Source organism: Tamandua tetradactyla, chromosome 4 (genome assembly GCF_023851605.1).
Source record: "Tamandua tetradactyla isolate mTamTet1 chromosome 4, mTamTet1.pri, whole genome shotgun sequence".
Taxonomy (NCBI): Eukaryota; Metazoa; Chordata; class Mammalia; order Pilosa; family Myrmecophagidae; genus Tamandua; species Tamandua tetradactyla.
The window spans coordinates 70936317-70953734 of record NC_135330.1 but is presented as its reverse complement, the minus strand read 5'-3'; the positions used below and the strand labels follow the sequence as shown (position 1 = coordinate 70953734).

The 17418-nt window shown below is 38.1% G+C and overlaps 1 long non-coding RNA gene across 1 annotated transcript in view; it reads right to left on the bottom strand.

Annotated features, from left to right (window-relative positions):
• LOC143681046 (uncharacterized) overlaps positions 1-17418 on the bottom strand; it is a 76300-nt gene that overhangs the window by 14600 nt on the left and 44282 nt on the right. The window contains exon 2 of the long non-coding RNA XR_013174324.1: positions 3198-3510. This is a non-coding gene — a long non-coding RNA (uncharacterized LOC143681046). The remainder of the gene's footprint in view (positions 1-3197; positions 3511-17418) is intronic.

Below are 17418 nucleotides of genomic sequence, written 5' to 3'. Positions count from 1 at the left end.
CCCCTCAAAAGAAATATTTACAGTTCTCTTTTGGCTTCTTTGTTTCATGATGGAGATTATAATGCAGAGTTTCTGGGACTGGTTTCAATACTGGCATTTTTGTATTCTATTTGTTCAGAAGCTCATGCAACTACTAATAGAAGCTTTTTGTTGTTATTCTTCTTCAGAATTGTGGACATATCATTTTATCTAAAGAAGTAAAACACAGTTCAGTTAGAAATTGTAGTGCAATACAATACATGAATGATTCAAATTCCAAGATTTAAAAAGAATAGTGGTTTTATTCTAACAGCAAAACTGGTCCCATGGTACTTTAAAATATCACAGTATAGCAGAGCATTTGAATTTTTAAAAGCTAATATTGCATTTTCTAGCTTGAAAGTTAAGTACAACCCACACAATACAAGGTAAACTTGTGGTTTGGTCCTGCTATTAAAAGAAACATAAATCCAGCAATCTGAAGTAATTAAAATAGAAATTCAAATCTTTACCATATCCTCTGAAGAAAACACACCAGGAGGAATACTTACTGAAAACCTCATTAAAATCCTCTTTATTTATTCCAATTGCCTAGAACACATCTGGGAGTTGCTTGAGTTTTTTGCTTTGTTTACTCCAAAATTCCCAGAAGTTTCACCTGAACCCATGCAGGGCAAATTCTTATTTTCCCGTTGCCCGAACTTTACAGAATCATCATTTGTTCTTCTAATAGTAACACTCTCCTCTTTCCCATGAAGGTTCCCTGGGTCCCCACATTGAAGATAAAGTGGGAAGTAAGGCATTATATCCTTTCAAAGAGCATGGCTATGATGAGAAGGAGAAAGATAGGGCAGTAGCTTAAGAGGACGCAATATTGTGGAAGAGAACTTTTTGTACTTCTCTTAAATGTAAGAGAATTAAGATGTTTATAGGCTGTGCCAGTATAAATCTGTTCTGTACCCCAGAAAAGCCAAGTTCTTTAATCCTCATTCAGAATCGCTGGGTGGGAGCTTTTTTGTTGTTTCCATGGAGATGTGGCCCACCCAATTGTGGGTGGTAACTTTTGATTAGATGGTTACCATGGAGATATGTTTCCACTCATTCAAGGTGGGGCTGCTTACTGGAGCCGTTTAAGAGGGAACCATTTTGGCAAAAGTTTAGAGCCACCAGAAACAACAGGCCCACCAGAACTGACAGAGCCAACTGAATGGACAGAGCCCTGGAGAAGCAGAGAAGCCTGGAGAGAAAGCTAGCAGATGTCACCATGTGCCTTTCTGATTGAGAGAGAAACCCTGAACATCATTGGCCTTCTTGAATGAAGGTATCTTTCCTTGGATATCTCTATTTGGACATTTCTATAGCTTTGCCTTAATTTGGACATTTTCATGGGCTTAATTGTAAATTTTCAACATATTAAATTCCCTTTTTTAAAGGTGTTCCATTTTTGGTATGTTGTATTCTAGCAGCTTCAGCAAACTAGAATACATAAGGGTTTGCTGAATACTCTTCAGTATTCAGAGTTTGCTGAATATGTGGAGATGAGACCAATGGAAAGGGATGCATTAAAAACATAGAAACATTGAACTAGAGTAACTCAAAGATCAAGGTTCCATACCTTTATACATGCTGTTCCTCTCTTGCCAGAGTCTCCATTCTGTCTACCCATCTAGCCATCTACACTTATCCTTCCACTTGTTTCTCAGGTCTCAATTCATACATCAGGTCTCTTCTAGGATCCCACCTTTGTGTTTCCATAAGTGCTGTTGTTTCTCCTAGTACAGCCTTTGGAAGCTGTACGTAATGGTTTATCTGAGTCCTCTGGGTCAGAGCCTCTCACAAGGCTGCAGTCAATGCGTTAGCTGGGATTGTAGTTATCTCAAGACTTGGCTGGGGAAAGATATTCTTCTAAGTCCATTCACATGCTTATTGGTGAGATTTAGTTTCTCCTGGGCTGTTGTACTGAAGGCCTCAGTTCTTTGCTGGTTGTTGGCCAGAGGCTGCTCTCAGTTCCTTGCCATGTGGACTTCTCCAGAAGATGGGTCACAACATCTTATGCTTCATCAGAGCAAGCAAGTGAGAAAGAGCCAGAGAATGTGTGAAGATGGAAGTCACAGTCTTTTATAACTCAGAAACTGTATTCTATTTGCTAGAACAAGGCACTGGAACCCACTCACACTCAAGGGGAGGGGATTACACAAGGGTATGAATAACAGGCGGTGTGGATCACTGGGAGCCTTCTTAGAAGCTGCCTACCAAAGCCAATGTGTGTGTTCATGTTTCCCCTCATCAGATAGAGCCAGAAATGTGCATAAAGTTTTACAATTTACACTAACAGGAATATCAAAGAGAAACCCCAACTCAGTATCTTGGACCCACTATAAGAGCAGGTGTATCAAGATGTCAAACCACTGCACACACAAAAATGTGTGGGACTTGGATGTCCACAGAGCAACACTTCAGATTGAATGATAGAAGGATGAATCCAACAAGTCAGACTACTCCCAGGGTTTGTGGGATTTACCAAAAGATTGATGTTTTAGTTTCCTGGGCTGCTCAAGCAAATTCCACAATATGGGTCAGGTTAAACAATGGGAATGTATTCACTCATGGTTTTGAAGCTAAAAGAAAGCCTAAATCAAGGCATCATCAAGGGGATACTTTCTTCCCAAAAACTGGCATTCTGGGGCTGGCTTCCAGTGATCCTTGGCCCTTAGCTTGTCCCATGGCAAGGCACATGGCAGCATTTCCTAGTCTCCCCCTTCTCTTCCAGGTTCCATTGATTTTCACCTGCCTGGTTGTTCCCTCTATGGCTTTCTGTCACTCTGTTTGAATTTCATTCCATTTAGAAAGGACTCCAGTAATAGGGTTAAGACCCATCTTGATTGGGCTGGGCCATGCTTAAATTGAAGTAACCTCACAAAAATGTCCTACTTAGAATGGATTGAATTCATACCCACAGGAAAGGATTAGATTTAGAAATATGTTTTTATGGGTACCTACATCTTCAAACCACCACAGTAGTTTGAAAGTAAGACTTTCATGGAGGAGAAACTGAAGAACTCTTTCTGAAGTAAAGTACTGTCTCACCCTAGTTCCTCAGAAAGCAAAGGCTGTACTTAAATACATGTTTCTTTATTGAGGAGTGAACAAGGAAGCAGAATTTGAGGAATAGGGAGAGAGAAGCAGGGAAGCAGGAGAACCAATTAAAGGTACATTACCAAATTGGCCGCCATTATAGAAAACTGGTTGCTGAATCCAGTGGGACTGCTGAAATATCTCCTGAAATGTGTCTCAAGACAATCTGCTAGGAATAAAAGGAGAAAAAAATTTATCAATGGGATCCCGTGCCCCATTGTTCAAAGGTTTACCTCAATGGTTGTGAGTCCCTGGTACTTCTGGGTTGCATGAGCATCAAGGTAGGTTTCCATGATGTTCACTGCCATGGAGTCAACAGACAAACCATATGTGGAGAGTGAGAGGCAAGCTTCATGGAACTGAGATGAGAGGTTGTCAGGTCACACCTGCATGAAACTGAAAGAACACACAGAGAACTGGTCACCAAGGTTGAAATAAAACATAGGTAAAGATAGGCACACTCTAAAGTGTTTCACAGGAGGTGTCTTGATGGAGTCATAAACATAAAGCTGCATAACTAGGCTAGGGACTGGGGTGAGTCCAGTTACAAACTCTCTTTTTGGAGAACCTAATTTCTTCAATGTTGTCTTAGTTTTCACTTTCTGAAAAACAGATCCTGAGACAAGAACTTGGATGCCAAAAGTTTATTTGCAAGGTGACCCTAAGAATCATAGGTGCAAACATGGGGAAAGTGAGGCAGGAAAAGGAAAAAAATCATTAACAGTGCTTTCTTGAGTAGGTTTAAAGAGTGAGAGGGTTTCCCCTGTGGAGGATCACACTGAGGTTAGTGACTGTCAATCACTAGTAGTACCAGTTTTCCCAGAGTTATAATCGTCTTAAGCTGTGCTCAAACCCACATATAGATCTATAAGAGTGGCTGCCACACTGGTGGATTTCTTCTTCCTGGGTTATAATCTGCCCAACTGGCTACAGAATTTTGTGTCTATTTCTCCACCTGTAAAAGAGAAGCAAGGAAGTACAACTGGATAAAGAGGTTTTCTAAACTCTGACCTTCCAGGATTATGTCTTTTTTTGTAGGCCTGGCTCTCTCCCAAGACCTTCAAAACCATGGACTATATGCTATTCATCTGTGTGCTCCAAATATCTCACTCAGTGCCTGTCCAAAAATTAAGATGGATAAATGTTTGTGGAATAAATGATGGAATGAATTTCAAAGGCTCTAGATTCATCAGACTGTATTGTAACTTATTTGCTCTTTCAAATGAAGAAATTGTGAAGAAGCAGGAAAAAATGTAGAAATGAAGAAAGCCTTTTCTGGCTTACAAATAAACAGAGAGAAAAAGAAGACTAAGTTAACCTGAAAACTTATTGAGACCTTAAAACACATATTTCAATTTATAAGTAAAATAGTTAAGATTTTAAAACACACATATTTGGTCAGTAAAAACAATTTATATCCCACTCTATACACAAAGATTTGGAATAGCTTTACATGTGTTTGCAGGAAAATATTCAATTACATAAGACTCAAGATAAAAACAGAATTATTTATGATGAGGTACTAAACCTCAATAATGTACTAAATTCAATAATGCACTGCAGCTACACACAACCACAAGATAATTATAGCACTTTTTTTTTTCAGACACAACAAGGTTGCAGTGATTTTTCATGGGTGGAGATGGGGAAGAAGCAGCCTGAGAAGTGCACTGAAGACAATTACTGTTTTCCTAATAAAGCATAATATAAAGAGGCAATGAACATCAATGCTTGTCCTGTTGAATTAAAAATGACTCCCTTTCCAACGTCTTCACAAAAATCTGCTAACTCTGGTCAGCAAAATAATAATCATTCCACTTCCTAATTGGACTTCAAATTGAAATGGACATGAAACCAAAAGAAACTTTAGAACCCAAGTGGTGAGTATATGAAGTCTATGTATATAATTCTTTCAACTTTTCTATATGTTTGATAATTTTCAAAATGAAATATTTAGGAAAAGGAATTGCTTTGAAACCCAGACTTGTTTGTGAGAAAAAAGAAAACATGTTAAATAGGAAAACATTTATAAAGTACATTGGATAAAGCGGTATAATTTTACTAGAATTGTAAATAATTTAGTTTAAACCAATTCTACCTGTAAGGGTTTGAAGCTGTATGTCTTCCACAAAAGATAATATTCTTAAAATTAATCCATTTCTGTGGGTATGGACCCATTGTGAGTAGGAGCTTAATTTAAGCTGAGATATGACCCACCTCATTCAGAGTAGATCTTTTTTAAATTTTTTTTGTAAAATACCAAAAAACACCAACAAACACAAACATTCTTAACTTTTGATCATTCCGTTCTACATATATAATCAGTAATTCACAGTAGTTGCATATTCATCATCATGATCATTTCTTGGAACATTTTTATCTATTCAAAAAAAGAAACAAAAAGAAAACAGAAAAAAAATCATACATACCATACCCCCCACCTTTCCCCTCACAGATCATCAGCATTTCAATCTAAATTTATTTTAACATTTGTTCCCCCTATTATTCATTTTTATTCCATATATTTTAATCTTCTGTTGATCAGGTAGATAAAAGGAGCATCAGACACAAGGTTTTCACAATCACACACTCACATTGTGAAAGCTGTATCATTATACAATCATCTTTAAGAAACATGGCTACTGGAACACAGCTCCACATTTTCAGGCAGTTCCCTCCAGCCTCTCTCCTACATCTTGACTAACAAGGTGATATCTATTTAATGCGTAAGAATAACCTCCAGGATAACCTCTTGACTCTGTTTGGACTCTCTCAGCCATTGACACTTTATTTTTTCTCATTTCACTCTTCCCCCTTTTGGTCAAGAAAGTTTTCTCAATCCCCTGATGCTGAGTCTCAGCTCATTCCAGAATTTCTGTCCCACATTGCCAGGAAGGTCCACACCCCTGGGAGTCATATCCCACATAGACAGGGGGAGGGTGGTGAGTTTGCTTGTTGTGTTGGCTAGAGAGAGAGGCCACATCTGAGCAACAAAAGAGGTTCTCTTGGGGGTGACTTTTAGTCCTAATTTTAAGTAGGCTTGACCTATCCTTTGTGGGGTTAAGTTTCATATGAACAAACCCTAAGATTGAGGGTCCAGCCTATAGCTTTGGTTGTGGGCACTGCTTGTGAGAATATCAAGAATTCAACTTGGGGAAGTTGAATTTTCCCTCATTCACACCATTCTCCAAAGGGGACTTTGCAAATACTTTTTTATTCACTGTTCAAATTACTCTGGGATTTATCGGGGCATCACTCTGGACAAACCAACAAAATCTCATGTCCTACTCAAGGTTCCATATACTTATGGTGTTCAATTAAGCTGTCTACATAAATTATATTAGGAAATGCACTAGTCAAAATATAAATTTTGTACCAAATAAACATTATTTGCTTTAGTCTCACACATAAGGTAAAATTTTTAAATATTAATTACCATCTATTTTCAGCACCCTGCAGTAATGACATTCCTTTGTTCTTCCTCATACAAAAACATTTTTAAAATTTGTACATTTAGTCACTATCATTATACACTCTAGGCATTCCTAGATCATACCATCTCAGTCTTTATCATCTATCTTTCTGATTTCATTTGTGCCCCTAGCCCTCCTCCCTCTATCATTCTCACATTCAGCTTCATTCAGTGTTTTAACATAATTGTATTACAGTTAGGTAGTTTTGTGCTGTCCATGCCTGAGTTTTTACATTCAGTCCTGTTGCACAATCTGTATCCCTTCAGCTCCAATTACCCAATATCTTACCCTATTTCTATCTCCTGATAGTCTCTGTTACCAACGAAGTTCTCCAAGTTTATTCACTAATGTCAGTTCACATCAATGAGACCATACAGTATTTGTCCTTTTGTTTCTGGCTAATCTCTTTCAGCATAATGTCCTTAAGGTCCATCCATGTTGTTACATACTTCATAACTTTATTCTGTCTTACGGCTGCATATTATTCCATTGTATGTATACACCACAGTTTGTTTAGCCACTCGTCTGTTGATGGACATTTTGGCTGTCTCCATCTCTTCGCAATTGTAAATAATGCTGCTATAAACATATAAACAAATGTCTGTTTGTGTCCTTGCCCTCATGTTCTCTGAGTAGATACCTAGCAATGGTATTGCTGGGTCATATGGCAACTCTATATTTAGCTTTTTGAGGAACCGCCAAACTACCTTCCACAGCAGTTGTACTATTTGACATTCCCACCAACAGTGGATAAGTATGCCTCTTTCTCCACATCCTCTCCAGTACCTGTCATTTTCTGTTTTATTGATAATGGCCATTGTGGTGGGTGTGAGATGATATTTCATTGTGGTTTTGATTTGCATTTCTCTAATAGCCAGGGAAGTTGAGCATCTCTTCATGTGCCTTTTGGCCATTTGTATTTCCTCTTCTGAGAAGTGTCTATTCAAGTCTTTTGCCCATTTTGTAAGTGGGTTGGCTGTCTTTTTGTTGTTGAGTTGAACAATCTCTTTATAAATTCCGGATACTAGAACTTTATCTAATACATCATTTTCAAATATTGTCTCCCATTGTGTAGGCTGTCTTTTTACTTTCTTGACAAAGTTCTTTAATGTGCAAAAGTGATTAATTTTGAGGAGTTCCCATTTATTTATTTATTTCTTCAATGCTCTTGCCTTGGGTGTAGGGTCTAGGAAACTACCTCCTAGTATAAGATTTATAAGATATTTCTCTACATTTTCTTCTAACAGTTTTGTGGTCTTAGACCTAATGTTTAGGTCTTTGATCCATTTTGAGTTAATTTTTGTATAGGGTGTGAGATATGAGTTCTCTTTCATTCTTTTGCATATGGATATTGTGCTGGTTTGAAAGGAAGTATGCCCCCTAAGAAAAGCCACGTTTTAATATGGATCCCATTTCTTAAAGGTAGAATAGTCTCTATTCAATGCTGTGTATTTGGGACTGTGATGGGATCATCTCCCTGGTTGATGAGATTTGGTTAAGAACGGTTGTTAAACTGGATTAGGGGATGACATGTCTCCACCCATCTGAGTGGGTCTTGATTAGTTTCTGAAGTCCTATAAAAGAGGAAACATTTTGGAGAATGAGAGATTCAGAGAGAGCAGAGAATGCTGCAACACTACAAAGCAGAGAGTCCACCAGCCAGCGACCTTTGGAGATGAAGAAGGGAAACGCCTCCCGGGGAGCTTCATGAAACCAGAAGCCAGGAGAGTAAGCTAGCAGATGACACCGTGTCTGCCATGTGCCCTTCCAGCCGAGAGAGAAGCCCTGACTGCGTTTGCCATGTGCCTCCTTTCCAGATGAGAGAGAAACCCTGAACTTCATCGGCCTTCTTGAACCAAGGTATCTTTCCCCAGATGCCTTTGATTGGACATTTCTATAGACTTGTTTTAATTGGGACATTTTCTCGGCCTTAGATCTGTAAACTAGCAACTCATTAAATTTCCCCTTTTAAAAGCCATTCCGTTTCTGGTATATTGCATTCCAGCAGCTAGCAAACTAGAACAGATATCCAGTTCTCTAGGCACCATTTATTGAAGAGACTGTTCTGTCCCAGGTGAGTTGGCTTGACTGCCTTATCAAAGATCAATTGTCCATAGATGAGAGGGTCTAAAACCCTCTATTCTACTCCTTTGGTCAGTATATCTATCTTTATGCCAGTATCATGTTGTTTTGACCACTGTAGCTTCATAATATGCCTTAAAGTCAGATAGTGTGAGACCTCCGACTTCATTTTTTTTTTTCCTCAGGATACTTTTAGCTATTCGGGGCACCCTGCCCTTCCAGATAAATTTGGTTATTGGTTTTTCTATTTCTGAAAAGTAAATTGTTGGGATTTTGATTGGTATTGCATTGAATCAGTAAATCAATTTAGTTAGAATTGACATCATAATTATATTAATCTTCCAATCCATGAACATGGTATGCCCTTCCATCTATTTAGGTCTTCTGTGATTTCTTTTAACAATTTCTTATAGTTTTCATTGTATAGGTCTTTTGTCTCTTTAGTTAAAGTTATTCCTAAATATTTTATTTTTTTGGTTGCAATTGTAAATGGAATTCTTTTCTTGATTTTACCCTCAGATTGTTCATTACTAGTGTATAGAAATGCTACAGATTTTTGAGTGTTGATCTTGTAACTTGCCACTTTGTTGTACTCATTTATTAGCTCTAGTAGTTTTGCTGTGGATTTTTCAGGGTTTTCAACATATAGTATCATATCATCTGCAAACAGTGAGAGTTTTACTTCTTCCTTTCCAATTTTGATGCCTTGTATTTCTTTTTCTTGTCTAACTGCTCTGGCTAGAACTTCCAACACAATGTTGAATAAGCATTGATAGTGATAGTGGACATCCTTGTCTTGTTCCGGATCTTAGGGAGAAAGTTTTCAGTTTTTCCCCATTGAGGATGATGTTAGCTATGGTTTTTTCATATATTCCCTTTATCATTTTGAGGAAGTTCCCTTCTATTCCTAACCTTTGAAGTGTTCTCAATAGGAAAGGATGTTGAATTTTGTCAAATGCCTTTTCTGCATCAATCAAGATGATCATATAGTTTTTCTGCTTTGATTTGTTGATATGGTGTATTATATTAATTGATTTGATTATGTTGAACCATTCTTGCCTACCTGGGATAAATCCTAGTTGGTCATGATATATAATTCTTTTAATGTGTTGCTAGATTCAATTTGCTAGAATTTTGTTGAGGATTTTTGCATCTACATTCATTAGAGAGATTGGTCTGTAGTTTTCTTTTTTGTAATATCTTTGTCTGGCTTTGGTATGAGGGTGTGTTGGCTTCATGGAATGAGTTAGGAAGCTTTCCCTCCTCTTCAATTTTTTTTGAAGAGTTTGAGCAGGATTGGTACTAATTCTTTCTTGAATGTTTGTTAGAAATCACATGTGAAGCCATCTGGTCCTGGACTTTTCTTTCTGGGGAGCTTCTTAATGACTGATTTAATTTCTTTACTTGTGATTGGTTTGTTGAAGTTGGCTATTTCTTTTTGAGTCAAAGTTGGTTGTTCATGCCTTTCTAGAAAGTTGTCCATTTCATTTACATTGTTGTCTTTATTAGCATAAACTTTTTCATAGTATCCTGTCATTACTTCCTTTATTTCTGTGGGGTCAGTGGTTATGTCTCCTCTTCCATTTCTGATCTTATTAATTTGCATCCTCTCTCTTCTTCTTTTTGTCAATCTTTCTAAGGGTCCATCAATCTTATTGATTTTCTCATAGAACCAGCTTCTGGTTTGAAGTGTTTTCAACAGGAAAGGATGTTGAATTTTGTGAAATGCCTTTTCTGCATCAATCGAGATGATCGTGTAGTTTTTCTGCTTTGATTTGTTGATATGATGTATTACATTAATTGATTTGATTATGTTGAACCATCATAATCATGGTTCTCATGTTCTCAATTTCATCTATTTCTGCTCTAATCTTCATTATTGCTTTCATTTTGCTTGCTTTGGGATTAGTTTACTGTTCTTTCTCTACTTCTTCCAAGTGGACAGTTAATTCCTCAATTTTTGCCCTTTCTTCTTTTTTGATAGAGGCATTTAGAGCAATAAATTTCCCTCTTAGCACTGCCTTTGCTGCATCCCATAAGTTTTCATATGTTGTGTCTTCATTTTCATTTGCCTCAAGATATTTACTGATTTCTCTTGTAATTTCTTCCTTGACGCACTGTTTGTTTAAGAGTGTGTTGTTGAGCCTCCACATATTTGTGAATTTTCTGGCACTCTGCCTATTATTGATTTCCAACTTCATTCCTTTATGATCTGAGAAAGTGTTTTGTATGATTTCAATCTTTTAAAATTTATTGAGACTTGCTTTGTGACGCAGCATATGGTCTATCCTTGAGAATGATCCATGAGCACTTGAGAAAAAGGTGTATCCTGCTGTTGTGGGGTGTAATGTTCTATAAATGTCTGTTAAGCCTAGCTCTTTTATTGTATTATTCAAATTCTCTGTTTCTTTATTGATCCTCTGTCTAGGTGTTCTGTCCATTGATGAAAGTGGTGAATTGAAGTCTCCAACTATTATGGTACATGTGTCTATTTCTCTTTTCAGTGTTTACAACATGTATTTTGGAGCATTCTGGTTTGGTGCATAAATATTTATGATTGTTATGTATTCTTGTTGAATTGTTCCTTTTTTAATACATGGTGTCCTTCTTTGTCTCTTTTAACTGTTTTACATTTGAAGTCTAATTTGTTGGATATTAGTATAGCTACTCCTGCTTTTTTCTGATTGGTATTTGCATGAAACACCTTTTCCCAACCTTTCACTTTCAACCTATGCTTATCCTTGGGTCTAAGATGTGTTTCCTGTAGACAGCATATAGATGAGTCCTGTGTTTTAATCCATTCTGCCAGTCTATGTCTTTTGATTGGGGAGTTTAATTCATTAACATTTAGTGCTATTACTGTATGGGTAGTACTTTCTTCTACCATTTTGCCTTTTGGATTTTATATGTCATATCTAATCTTTCTTCTTTTTACTTTTACTGATAGTCTTCCTTTCTATACTCTTCCCCACATCTCTCTCCTCTATCTTTTCCTATCTGTCTCTAGTGCTCCCTCTAGTATATCTTGCAGAGCTGGTCTCTTTGGTCACAAATTCTTTCAGTGATTTTTTTTGTCATAAATTGTTTTATTTTTCCCCTCATTTTTGAAGGACACTTTTGCTGGGTATAGAACTTTTGGTTGGCAGTTTTTCTCTTTTAGTAATGTAAATATATCATCCCAATGTCTTCTCACCTCCATGATTTCTGCTGATAAATCTATGCATAGTCTTATTGGGCTTCCCTTGTATGTGATGGATTGCTTTTCTATTGCTGCTTTCAAGATTCTCTCTTTCTCTTTGACCTCTGACATTCTGATTAGTAAATATCTTGGAGTATGTCTATTTGGACCTATACTCTTTGGGGTACGCCACACTTCTTGGATCTGTCATTTTAAGTCTTTCATGAGAGTTGGGAAATTTTCAGTGATAATTTCCCCCATTAGTTTTTCTCCACCTTTTCCCTTCTCTTCTCCTTTGGGACACCCACAACATGTATATTTGTGCGCTTCATATTGTCATTCAATTCCCTGCTCATATTTTTCCATTTTTTTCCTTATATTTTCTTTTGCTTGTAGGATTTCAGATGTTCCATCCTCCAGTTCACTAATCCTATCTTCTGCCTCTCGAAATCTGACATTGTAGGTTTCCATTGTTTTTTTTCTCATCTCTTCTGCTGTGCCTTTCATTCCCATAAGTTCTGTGACTTGCTTTTTCAGATGTTTGATTTCTTCTTTTTGTTCATTCCTTGCCTTCTTTATATCCTCCCTCAATTCATTGATTTGATTTTTGATGAGGTTTTCCATGTCTGTTCATACATTCTGAATTAATTGTTTCAACTCCTATCTCTCGTTTGAATTGTTGGTTTGTTCCTTTGACTGGGCCATATCTTCAATTTTCCTAGTGTGATTTGTTATTTTTTCTGGTGTCTAGACATTTAATTACCTTAATTAGTTTATTCTGGAGATTATTTTCACTTCTTTTACCTAGGGTTTTCTTGCTGGATGAATTTGTTGTCTGTCTGTTCTTTGACATTCAGTTTAGCTTTTTCTGGACCACTAGCTTAGGTTTTAACAGAGGAGAATTTTTCAGTTCTTGTTTTCTTGTTTCTTGCCCTGCCTGCATGGTGCCATTTCCCCACCCCCACCCCCAACCCCACCCTTAGGAGGGTCTACTTAGGTATTATAGACCCCAGCCAGATTTTCCCAGACCAAACTGACCTCCTGTCAGGAGGAAAGAGTCACCTGTGTTGGTTTTCCCTGAGGGTGAGACCCAGCAGGTTGACTTTCCTGTGAAGTCTCTGGACTCTGTTTTTCTTATCTTGCCCAGGATGTGGCACTTGTCTGCCTGCAGGTCCCACCAGCATAAGATGATGTGGTACCTTTAACTTTGGCAGACTCTCTCTGCTGGGGGTATGGTGGAGTTAGAGGAGAGGTTGTAGGCTGGTTTTAATGGCATCAAATTACCAAGCCCTGGAGTCTGAATTCCTTGAGGGAGGGATTCCACCTGAGTTGGGCCCCACCCCTCCCCTGGGGAAGGCACAGGTTTCAGACAAGATCTCAAAGAAGCTTATTTCTGCCTATGCCTAGGGAAGTCGCAGCCTGAGAACCACAAAAATCTCTGTTTCTTTTTTTTTTCTTTTTCTGTCAGCCCTGCCCCCTTAGCACTGGGGCAAAAATCAGCGACCTCTGCTTTGACCAGGTTCACCTAATTCTGTCTAATTAATCATTAGACAGAAATGATTAATATGTCATTGCAAACTGAGGGAAAGGTGATCCTTGTTTGAAAGTGGCAGAGAATTTGGCAAAATTGAGTCCTGATGTTGGATGGAGGGTAGGATTTGAGAGTGATGAACTTTCTCTCAGATATTTAGCTGAGGAGATTTCCAAGCTAGATGTGTACAATGCAGCCTGGCTTGTCCTTGAAGTATACAGTAAAATGCAAGAGGAAAGGGATAAGCTGAGAACTGAATTCCTGGGCACAAAGAAACCAGAGATTTGGAAAATTCTGAGCTTCCAGACAGCGAGTCCCCAGAGAATAGTACCCCATGTGAGAATTTAACTGAACATGGATCCAATCAGCTATTTCAGTGTGATTCTGGATTGGAAATGCAGTTGTCCAGGAAGGATTTGGGGAAATCCCTATTGTCTGATGGTTGGGACCCCCATGTGCTGCATATGAAACCCACATGTTTTTTTTGCAAGATCTGTATGAACAGAACCACTGCAAGCTTGGACTTAAAGTAATAGAAAAGGGACAGATTGAAGGAAAAATTACTTCAAAGGCAGGATCATGGAAGCTGAAGTTCAGAGCAAAGATGTCTTTGGAGGAGAAGAGAGTGGACTCACCCTCTTATGTGGGAAGGATGAGTATGCCCCAGGGCTTGCAGAGGACAGGCCTTCCATCCAGTTGTTCAGGAAGAGTGCTGCCACTCCAGAGTCAGAGAAGGTGGAGCACATTCTCTGGAGATTAGGAGAGTCTGGCCACCACCCCACTGTTCTAAGCAGGTTGAGACTATGCCTTGGAAATTGAGGAGAGTCTGGCTACCACATCGATGCTTGAGGACACACAGTTCCCCTCACCTCCACAAGTGGAGTATACTTTGCTTACCTTAATTTTGGACTTGCCATGTGACTTGCTTTAGCCAGTGGATTTTTAGCAGATATGACATGGTCAAAAACTTAGGAATATTTGTGCATCTGGGCCTTCTCTTTTGCACTTCTGCCATTTCCACAAAAAGAATATGCACAGGCTAGTCTGAAGGTATCAGCAAGAAGATGAGAGTCATGTGGGTCAGAACCATTCCAGTAAACCACCTAGCCAGGATCAGCCTATATCAACCTCCAGCCAACCCAAAGACACATGAGCAAGCTATGGCAAGATCAGCACAAGCTGAGCCCAACATAGATTAGCTGATCTTAAAGTGCATAAACAAGTTAGTGGAAATGAATTCTTATTGTTGTATGCCCCCAGTTGTTTTATTAAGCAGAAATAGCTGGCTGATACAATATTTATTTATATAATGTCTGTACTGGGTTGACAATATAATGTGTATTGCAGTGGATTATAGCAAAATGAGGTTTGAAATCAACTGGTCTTCATTCCTTATTATTTAATGGGGCTTAAAGGAAGTTCTTGTCTAGGAGTGGCTGTTTGAGGGGTGTGTGTGTGTGTGTGTGTGTGTGTGTGTGTGTGTGTGTGTGCATGTGTGTATGCATGTGTCTGTGTGTTAGAGGGGGAGAGACAGAGAGAGAGAGAGAGAGAGAGAGAGAGAGAGAGTGTTAATGGCAAGGGGCCCCTCATTAAATTTTGAAGTTCCTGTTTCTTGTAGTTTTTTTCTTTGATTATTTGAGATATCCCAGTGCCTTTCTATAAATCCTCTGCTTTTCTGAAGCCATTTCTGAAATTTTTGACACTTTCAATTTAAGTGATAAATTCTTACTAATAAAATAGTACTCATTAATAGTATTAACCTCTGATTTTCACTCTATTATATGTACATTCTATTTATAATCCATCTCCTTGCAGCATTCCTCGCTTAAATACTAGGAATCATTCACTTCTCTTCCCTCAGTTTGACAAATTATAAAATATAACTCACAGATGAACTTTTTCTGTTTAAAAAGGCTTTTAAAATGTTTTTATTAAAATTAGTCTAGGGCAGGCCATGGTGGCTCAGCAGGCAGAGTTCTTGCCTGCTATGCCAGAGACCCAGGTTCAATTCCTGGTGCCTGCCCATGCAAAAAAAAAAAAAAAAAAACATTAGTCTAAAAGGACCTCCAGAATCCACGCTGTAAAGTAACCTGAAGATTTGACATGTGTCAACCTTTGAGATGGAAACAAGAAACTAAGAGTGAAATGATTTGTGGAAAGAATGCTAGAAAGAAAAGTTAAATGATTCATAAACTTGCTGGTCATGAAATTATGGGGGTCCTAAAATACTTTCCTGGAAATTGGAGATATTGGTCCAAATATAATATGTAGATTGATTTATAAACTTGTCCCTTAGATATTAATGACAAATATACATTTAGCAAGTATTCAAATGTTAGTTATTATTATTAAATGTAGTGCTTAGAAATCAAATTAAAGAGCTTCTCCAGAACTGACAGAGATGTTACCCTAAATCTATCCTATTCCTTGTTTAGGTAGAAATATTCCTAGATTGGAGATAACAATACAGAGAAACAAATTTCTTAAAGAATTTCAAGTTCTTGGGATATAAACAGGACTATTTTAAAAAGTGACTATTTAGATTGAAGTACTGTGGGTCAACAAGAGGGAGGGGTAAGGGGTATGGCATGTATGAGCTCTTTTTTTTTCTTCCTATTTCTTTTTCTGGAGTGATGCAAATGTTCTAACAATGAACATCATGAAGAATACATAATTATATGATGATATTGTGAGCCACTGATTGCATAATTTTGTTGGACTGAATGTGTGCGGATATGTACTAGTTTGAAAGGATGTATGTCCCCTAGAAAAGCCATGTTTTAATCTAAATCCCATTTCGTAAGGCAGAATAATCCCTATTCAATACTGTATGTTTGAATCTGTAATTAGATAATCTCCTTGGAGATGTGATTTAATCAAGAGTGGTTGTTAAACTGGATTCGATGACGGCATGTCTCCACCCATTTGGGTGGGTCTTGATAAGTTTACTGGAGTCCTATAAAAGAGGAAACATTTTGGAGAATGGAAGATTCAGAGAGAGCCAGAGAAGAACGACATAGCCATGAGGAGCAGAGAGCCCAATAGCCCACAACCTTTGGAGATGAAGAAGGAAAATGCCACCCAGGGAGCTTCATGAAACAGGAAGCCAGGAGAAAAAGCTAGCAGATGACACCTTGCTCACCATGTGCCCTTTCAGCCAAGGGAGAAACTGTGAATGTATTTTCCATGTGTCTTCTCATTTGAGAGAGAAACTCTAAAGTTTATCAGCCTTCTTGAACCAAGGTATCTTTTCCTGGATGCCTTTGAGTGGACATTTCTTATAGACTTGTAATTGGGACCTTTTCTCAGCCTTAGAACTGTAAACTAAAGACTTATTAAATTCCCCTTTTTAAAAGCCATTCTGTTTCTGGTATATTGCATTCTGGCAGCTAGCAAACTAGAACAGGATATTTTTCAGTAAAAAAATCTTTTTAAAAAACTACGTCAAAGTTTAAAACCAAGTAAGTGTTGCCAATTGTGCTAAGTTTGGCCCCCTTTGCCCTCTTGATGCAGGGTTCACTTAGCTACATCTTGATCTTATTCCATTTCTTTTGGCTATTAGAATAATAACATTCTATTTAGCATAGGCTAAATTTGTGGCTTTCAGAGTCTGGTTGGGTGCAGAGCCCCTCCCCTTCTTTTCTCCCCAGCACTTAAGCTCTGATGTTGGTCCAGAGAGGAGGAAGAAGGGAGGCAGATTTTCTTACTCCAATATTCATAGCATGACTGTAGTCTTTATTGTTGCTTACTGCTGCTTTTTGGATAATGCTCACTGGTTATGGCAGACACAAATGCATGGGGCACTTTAGTTCGTTCTTCAGAAGGTTCTACTGGGGCCTCCACTTATACTTTTGGTGTGAGATCTGGCTCCAGCTTTACCTCTTCCACTGCTCCTTAGCCCTGACTGGGCGATTCAGCCCACAGCTCTTCCTACTGTGACCTCTCAAACAGTGGACAGCCCTCTTGGATGGAATACCAAAAACATGGTAAGTATAAAATTAATAATAATTGGAGTTATTAATATAGGCAATTATTAATGT